General features: G+C 39.1%; 1 pseudogene; it reads left to right on the top strand.

Annotated features, from left to right (window-relative positions):
* Positions 1–6,658: 6,658 nt before the first annotated feature.
* Positions 6,659–7,977, top strand: LOC133042505 (large ribosomal subunit protein uL4-like; annotated as a pseudogene).
* The last annotated feature ends 1,335 nt before the right edge of the window (positions 7,978–9,312 follow it).

Genomic DNA, 9,312 nt, shown 5'->3' on the forward strand with positions numbered 1-9,312 from the left:
TAAAAGAAAAAGTAAAAGCAGAGCTGGAGGAAATTAGAGAAGACTTAGCTATAGAGGAAGGGTTAAATTTGACAGCATATTTCAATCCAGATGAATGTAGCACAGCTAGAAAAGGTGGAGTATTTTTCTAACTTGCCTGCATGTCCTTGAGGAATCATCTGCTTATAGTTTAAACATAAATTCAATCTGCGTGGTTATAATTACATTTTGTCAGCTGGATTTATAGTTAAGACACTCAGGCTGCAACTAAATTAGGGGGTTGTCGAGTGGCCAAAGAAATAAAATTTTATTCTAAATTGGTATTTTCTTTGGGAGCCCCAGCCCACAAATGGAGTTTTAGGGACTTCTACAAGGCTAAGAAGCTTTCCAGGTGGCGCTAGTGGTAAACAACTTACCTGACTATGCAGGAGACACAAGAGACACAGGTTCAGTCCCTGGGTCGGGGAGATACCCTGGAGGAGGACACTGCAACCTCCAGCATTCTTACCTGGAGAATCCCGTGCACAGAGGAGCCTGATGGGCTACAATCCATAGGGTCGCAAACAGTCGGCCATGACCGAGCAACTGAGCACACACACATCAGGCTAACAGTGATACCTGTTACTATGTATACCAAATAAAAGGGTAGTAGCTTTAGGTTTGGAAAAGATTCATGTGGGTCAAAGTATTTGGTTTTCATACATACTTCACAGTGTACATATTAGTAAGACATTAAATGGATAACCTAATATTTTAAAATAAAAATAATTTCTGTATTAATATGTTTATCATCATCACCATCACCATTATCATCTTTATTATCATTATTATAATAAAACATATTTCTTTTACTTATACCAGAATGTACTACAATTTACTACCATTTAATGGTTTGTACAGGGGATGGGTGGGATGCAATTGTGTTGATAAAAGACTGAAAACACAACAAACCTGATTGAAAGAGTTGGGAGCACATTTCTGTTTTCCTAGCCCCTGCCAGAAACAGGTGCAGGCAACTCAGCATATTGAGCCACATGCCAAAGATAACAGTCCCAAGAAGATTAGTGTAGGATTTGAGGCATCCCCAGTTTAAATCTTGCCTTCTTACATTTTCCCTCCCACACCTGGAAAAAAAAATTTTTTTAAACACTGAATTCCAAAACAATTATCAGGGCTGTTAGTTACAATTTTTGAAAAGGCACCTTTTTGAGAAAAAAGAAAAAGACACAAAGATCTTATTATAACTTTAAAAACAGTAGTTAAAACTCACAAATGGTTTTATTCATCTTTATTTTTTCCCGATATGGGAAGGAAGAAAGTAATTAACTATGTAGTAAGTGTTGGGGAGGCTTTAAGGTAATAATGAGGAATTTGAATTGGGTCTCCTGAAATAGCTCTACAATGTAATATTGCATTTTGTCCTCCTAGGTGTCCAATATGCTAGATTATACTCTGTCTCCATTCTGTAGATAAGAAAAATTCACTTGTGCTCACTCACTAAGTGGAGTAGTTGGGATTCAAAAACAAGTGTTTACATTCTTAGACACTATTTCAAGAATAATCTCTCCTATTACAAATTTGTAATCTCCTAATACAAATTAAATGTTGAGCTAGTAATAACGATAGGCCTCTAGGATAAACAAATAGAATAAAGAGAAATGACTGCAACCACAAGAATGAGTTAAGAGAAGGACAGATTTGGACCCCAAACCAGTGGGGCTAAGACCACTTAGGACTAAACTATGAAGGCTCTAGAGGCTTCCCAGGTGGCACTAGTGGTAAAGAAGCTGCCTGCCAATGCAGGAGACATAAGAGATGCGGGTTTGATCCCTGGATTGGGAAGATTCCCCTGAAGGAGGGGACAGCAACCCACTCCAGTATTCTTGCCTGGAGAATCCCATGGACAGAGGAGATTGGCGGGTCATAGTCCATGTGGTCACAGAGTCAGACACTGAAGCTACCTACCACACATGCACACTCGCACACATGAAGACCCCACTCACAGGAATCCCAGTGTACAAAGCCTCCATCTCTGGTTAACTTTACTGTAAGTAGAGAAGCCACATGTAAATTTGGAGGATAGGAAATAAAGAGCAAAGAGTGGAAGAAGAAGGACGCTGGAGAAGTTTGGGAGAGGTTGTGTTTGGGGTGTTCTAGAGCATGACATCAGAAGATATCAGCTTGAGTAATAATTGAGAGGCAAGACATGAACTTGAGAAAAATAAGAAGACAGTGTATGAAGGTTGACTGCTGAGCAGTTCATGGGGACCATAGGATTTAAACTCCTCCTTATGCTTGTATTAGCATTTCTTCACTGTTGTATTAATTCATGAGTGAAAACTGCATTATAGGGAGACAATGAGACAAAGACAGTTTATGCATCTCAAGAGATTGAAATGAATAATATCTGCAGTTACCAGTCCTTACAACAGTGTTTAGGATCATCTGTAAACTCACCAGCTGGTATTTTTAATGCCTCAATTAAAATTTGTCTTGTCTCTTTACTATCAAATTAGTTTTACTTGATATGTGGAATTTATTTAATTTATTGAGCTTTTATAAAATCTTGTCACTCTGCTAAGTATTTTTACAGAAATCATTCTTGCCTTCATTTATTCATAAAAAAATTTTGATTATCACCAGCACTGTAGGCATTGTAAATGATCCTAAAGATACAGAAAAGAGTGGCCAGGTGTTTTATCCTTTGATGTTTTTGCTCCTGCTGATCTTTCTATTAGGACCATTTATCTTCTCTCTTAGATAAGCAAACATCTACTTGTCTATTAAAACTCAGCTCAAAGATCACTGTGTTATTATGTGACTGGATCTTTCTAATTAATATATCTACATGAAAGCAATATCCTTCTCTGATTTATTTTCTGTTTCCAACACTAAGAAAACTATCTGAGGTGCTTTCCTGGTGGTCCAGGGGTTAAGTCTCCAGACTCCCAGGGCAGGGGGGTTCCTGGGTTACACCACTGGTCAGGGAACTAAGATCCTGCATGTTGCACAGTATGGCCAAAAAATAAATAAATATGTAAAAAGACACCAATTTCTTTTGAAAAAGAGAGAACTATCCGAAACCAAGTTATAAAGAAATCTTACTTGAATTACATATAAAATGAATGTATAAGTGAATAAGAGAGGCAGATGTTGTTTAGGTGGGTTGGTCCTAGCGTGGAGAAGAATGAATTTGCCATACTGCAGTGTGAGCACAAATCGGTAAGAAAGAACAAAGAAATAAGGACAAATCAATATAATACAATGGAAGGACATGTGCCTCAAACGGAGTGGTAAGAGAAAACTTCTCAGAGGATGTCATTTTGGCTGCGAGAGAAAATCACCAGTTAACTGGGGAAATAAGGGTGAAGGAGTAACCGAGCAGAGAAATAGCTTTGAGAGGTTTCCCGTGCTAATATATTGGGTACTCCAGGACTTCTGTGACTGAAGTCTGCTTTTTTTAATGTTGTTACTCTGCCCTACCTCCAAATCAACCATCCTAAGTTAGATGAAGAATAGCTACATTTATTGAGAGTCCCAATAATATCCCAGATAAAACATATGTATATAAAGATTTATGGATACATAACTGACAGATGATAGATGATTAGATAAATACATATACAAATGATAGATCAGATGGATAGATAAGTACATACATTCTAGATGCATAGAAAGACTATTTTAATTCATATGCCAATTCACATGTAGTAGTCAGAGGCTCAGAAACAATAACGTCTTTGACCTGACTTCTACCATTATGAAGGGTTATGATTTTGTATTAATTACAACAAATCTTCTTGGAAACAGATATACTTACATATTTAAAATGTATTTTAAAATCCAAATTGAATTCATACTCTGAAAAAAACATTTTATTACCTGCCAAACCTGACAGCTTATAAAAATAAATAACTTTATTGCAACCTCACCAGTCTTTTATCTGCAGCATTAAAAAGCATGAGACAGTCTTAAAATATTTCTTAGATATTATCATAAACTTTCAAGTTATTTGTTATTGAGACCCAGAGTAAATATTTTCTAACATCCTACTGTACAGTTATCTGAACTGACTACAAATATCATGTAAATGCCACACAACTTCTTTAGCCTCTTACATGTTGTGGATGCAAATAAAAGCAAGAACACATCAAAAGAATATTCTTTTTGGCCTATATGAAGAATTATTATAATAAAAAATAAGCTTAATTGGTTGACGCAAAATCTACAGACTTTTATGCGTCTCTTTAGTGTTTTGGAAAATGAAAAGAATAAGTTGCTCAGTCGTGTTCAACTCTTTGCGACACCATGGACTATATACAGTCCATGGAATTCTCCAAGCCAGAATACTAGAGTGGGTAGCTTTTCCCTTCTCCAGGGGATCCTCCCAACCCAGGGATCGAACCCAGGTTTCCCTCATTTCAGGCAGATCTACCAGCTGAGTCACAAGGGAAGCCCAAGAATACTGGAGTGGGTAGCCTATCCCTTCTCCAGCAGATCTTCCTGACCCAGGAATTGAAGTGAGGTTTCCTGCATTGCAGGCGGATTCTTTACCAACTGAGCTATCAGGAAAGCCCTGAAAAGAATAAATTAACTCCCAATAAGATTGATATTAACAAGGACAAACAATAAGAAATGACATTTAATAAGAACACTAAGTCCTCTAAGATGAAAAGCAATATGAAAACAACAAATTCAATTTTGATTAGGCTACAACTTCTGGTTTTTAGATTAACAGTTTAAAGAAAATTATCTATAATAAGAGTTTTCAGAAATATGCAAATAAAACAATGGCACTAGATTAAAAAAAAAGTCTCAGAGAAGATTCAGCTATGCATTTAGAAGGGATAATTCTGGAGGATGAGTAGAAGTCAAGAAAAACGTTTAAGGAGACATACTATAGTAGAACAAACTAATGGGCTATTGACCTTATCAGAGAGTACTGAACTTATCAAATAGCATAAATTAGGAATTAAGAAAACAGATCTACTGTTGTGGCCATTGCACTTCACCAGAAAATAGATTTTCTCATATTTAGGTATATTGTTGTGAGGCAACTCAATTTCTCTTGGGAAAATTGTTGAAGAAAATACAAAGGAAAAATTTTCTTTTTCTATATACTGGATAAGTCAATGGAAAATGATCAAGTTTCCAAGCTATAATGAGATCATGACTTGGCTATGAATCATAATTATGTAAAGTTATAACTGGGATTTAAGCCCACTGGTGGGAGTTAAAGAAGAATTATAATCCATAGTCTACTCTATGATATTTTTTAATCTAGTTTATTCTTTTCTTGCTTTAGTTAACTTTATCCATAATAGCCCAAATGCAAAATAACTCAGATGTCCATCACCAGGAGAATGGCAATCAACTGTGATAGATATGTATTTTCAAATATTATTAAAATCATTTAGCCACCAGGCTGAGCTGAAATATAAATGTGGGTTTATTTACTCTACTTCTTATCTCTCCTCAGTCCCACGAGATGATCTTTCCAAGTCTCATCTAAATCTCTAAATACTTTTTAGTAAAGACAACCCTATGACCAAGACAAGGGAGCTCCAAGACTCTCTCTTTTAAAACTCTGTTTTTCGTTCTCTCAAGGTCAAGTCTACATCATTTTATGCACTATAACCTCTAAGAATCCGACACCTTCTATTAATATCTGTTTCATGACATTTGGATCCAACCATTGCCAGAACTGATGGCAGAACCAGCTCTGCTCCCAGCAGTAGAGGATCTGAGTGTCCAAGGGCCCTGGTATTCCTGGTATTCCTGGGTCCTGGCTTCACCTAAAATCCTTTTTCTTTTTCTTCTTCTTTTTTTTTTTTTTTTTCCAGTGTGTGTGCATTATAGGAGATCCAACCAGTCCATCCTGAAAGAGATCAGTCCTGGGTGTTCATTGGAAGGACTGATGCTGAAGCTGAAACTCCAATACTTTGGGCACCTCATGCGAAGAGTTGACTCATTGGAAAAGACCCTGATGCTGGGAGGTACTGGGGGCAGGAGGAGAAGGGGGCGACAGAGGATGAAATGGCTGGATGGCATCACCGACTCGATGGGCATGAATTTGAGTAAACTCCGGGAGTTGGTGATGGACAGGGAGGCCTGGAGTGCTGCGATTCATGGGGTCGCAAAGAGTCGGACACGACTGAGCAACTGAACTGAACTGAACTGACTATAAGTGGTATTTTTTAAAAATTTCACACACAGTGCTAGTCATTCATTAGCAATATGTGAGAATGGAGTCTACTTTTGTTATAATAATCTTGAATCCTATAATCTTGCTATATATTCTTATCAGTTCCAGGACTTTAATTGTTGTTGTTGTTAATGACTTGGATATTCTACATAGACAATCAGATTATCTGTGAAAGAACACAGCTTTCTTTTGTCCTTCTCAATTTTTATACCTTTTATTTCCTTCTACTGTCTGATTGCCCTATCTGAGCCTTCCTTTATAATATTAAATGGGAGTGGTGAGAAGGGACATCCTTGCCTTGATCCCAGTTTTAGGGGAAGAGCATCTAGTTGCTCACTACTGACAATGCTATTACTTTGGTTCATCCAACTGGACCCTGTACCTGGAGGGCAAGGAGAGACCAATGGAAGAGGTGGCCACTGCAGATTGGTAAGTGGCAGGTTTAAAAATAAGAGAACTCTTTTTCCTGTGGGAGCCGCCAGGTTGAGAGGAGCGTGGCCTTCTCCTCTCCCCGCCATGGCGTGTGCTTGTCCACTGATATCAGTGTACTCCGAAAAGGGGGAGTCCTCTGGCAAAAATGTCACTTTGCCTGCTGTATTCAAGGCTCCCATTCGACCCGATATTGTTAACTTTGTTCACACCAACCTGCGCAAAAACGACAGCCCTATGCTGTCAGTGAATTAGCAGGTCATCAAACCAGTGCCGAGTCTTGGGGTACCGGCAGAGCTGTGGCTCGAATTCCCAGGGTTCGAGGTGGCCGGACTCACCGTTCTGGCCAGGGTGCTTTTGGAAATATGTGTCGTGGGGGCCGCATGTTTGCACCAACCAAGACCTGGTGACGTTGGCACCGCAGAGTGAATACAACGCAGAAGCGATACGCCATCTGCTCTGCACTGGCTGCCTCAGCCTTACCAGCGCTGGTCATGTCTAAAGGTCATCGTATAGAGGAAGTTCCTGAACTTCCTTTGGTTGTTGAAGATAAAGTTGAAGGCTACAAGAAAACCAAGGAGGCTGTTTTGCTTCTGAAGAAACTTAAGGCCTGGAATGATATCAAAAAGGTTTATGCCTCTCAGCGAATGAGAGCTGGCAAAGGCAAAATGAGAAACCATCGCCGTATCCAGCGCAGGGGACCCTGCATCATCTATAATGAAGACAATGGTATCATCAAGGCCTTCAGAAACACCCCTGGAATTACTCTGCTTAATGTAAGCAAGCTGAACATTTTGAAACTTGCTCCTGGGGGTCATGTGGGACGTTTCTGCATTTGGACTGAAAGTGCTTTCCGAAAGTTAGATGAACTGTACGGCACTTGGCGTAAAGCAGCCTCCCTCAAGAGTAACTACAAGCTCCCCATGCACAAGATGCTCAATACAGACCTTAGCAGAATCTCGAAAAGCCCAGAAATCCAAAGAGCACTCCGAGCACCACGCAAGAAGATTCATCGCAGAGTCCTGAAGAAGAATCCACTGAAAAACCTGAGAATCATGTTGAAGCTTAACCCATACGCAAAGACCATGCGCCGGAACACCATTCTTCCACAGGCCAAGAACCACAAAATCCGCATGGATAAGGCAGCAGCACTAGAAGCCAAATCAGATCAGAAGGGGGTTGGGGGCAAGAAGCCTGTGGTGGGAAACAAAGAAAAGAAGGCTGTTGGCGATAAGAAGCTGAAGAAGCCTGTGGTGGGAAAGAAGGCTGCAGGGACCAAAAAACCAGCAGCCGAGAAGAAGCCCACAGAAGAGAAACCCACCTCAGAGGGAAAGAAGGCTGCTGCATAAACTTAAATTTGTTTATTCCATAAATGCCAAATCATTTTGGACAGCTAATTTTGAATAAAGACCTGAACAAAGAGGCAATGAGAACATGAATAAAAAATAAATAAATAAATAAATAAAAAAAAAAAATAAAATAAAAAATAAGAGAACTTACTTTCCAGGCTTGTCTTGGGTGACTATAAGCTGAGTAAATCTCTGTGCCTGATCCCCCAGAATCTTCAGTTTATATAGAGGCCTTAATGGGGTTCAATCTCACATGCCATCCCAACTGTCTCAAAAACACATTGCTCTCTGGAGACTGTGTCCTGAAAAATGGTTCCCACGGTGGGCAGAGTATTCTTTGGCTGCACTGGGGAGAGGGTGAGGAGCCTCAAGTTGCCAGGGTCCAACTCTCAGATCAACCAATGGTCATATCCTCTCAATGACCTCTTCTAATAGTTAGCTATTGATTTTTTTTTTAATGTATGTTTCCTATCAAATTGAAGAAATTTCTCTTGCTAACTTGCAGAGAGTTTTTACTATGACTAGCAATTAGATTATGTCAAATGCTCTTTCTGAACTTTTTTGTGTGATCATTTGATTTTTTGTTGTTGTTGTTGATGTGATGGATTGCATTAATTGGTTTCTAAATATTGAACTATTCTTGCATACCTAGAACAAATCCCAGGTGGTCTTAGTACACAATTCTTTTTCTACATTGTTGAATTCAAGTTACTATTATTTGTTGAGGTTTTTAATCTATTTCATGAGTGATATCAGTCTGTAACTTTCATTTCTTATATTACCTTTATTTCTGGTATCAGAGCAATCCTGGCTTCATAGAATAAGTTGGAAAGTGTTCCTAATTCTTCTGCTTTCTGGAAGAGGTTATGGAAAATTGGCATCATTTCTTCTTCAACCTTTTTAGAGGCATCTACATATTAAATACTCATAAGTTTCTTCCCAGAATGAAATTTCCAGAAGTGCATAGTGTTCTTATCTCTGGTGACACAGGAAGAGGACTGTCTCTAACAGCCTGAAGCCAAGTGCTCAGTCGTTTTGCCCTGGGGCTGTTGGTTTCAGCAGCTGCAGCTGCTGGGAAGATAAGCTGGACCTGGAGTGGAGGAAAGCAGCACTCCAGCTGGGAGCCACTGGGCGAGTTGGTGTTTTTCAGCCCTTGTGTCTGATATTTCCAACCTTGGAAGAAAATGATATCTGCTTCATTTATTTCTTCCAAAACATAAGAACATTCATCTCTTGGCGGAATCTAAACTAGATATCTGTTATATCTACAGAGAAGAAAATCAGGGAAATACAGTGCCCAGTCTTACACAAGTTGGCATCCATGGATGGATCCATCCATCCATGATGGAT

The sequence above is a fragment of the Dama dama genome, chromosome 21 (assembly GCF_033118175.1).
Source record: "Dama dama isolate Ldn47 chromosome 21, ASM3311817v1, whole genome shotgun sequence".
NCBI classification, from domain to species: Eukaryota; Metazoa; Chordata; class Mammalia; order Artiodactyla; family Cervidae; genus Dama; species Dama dama.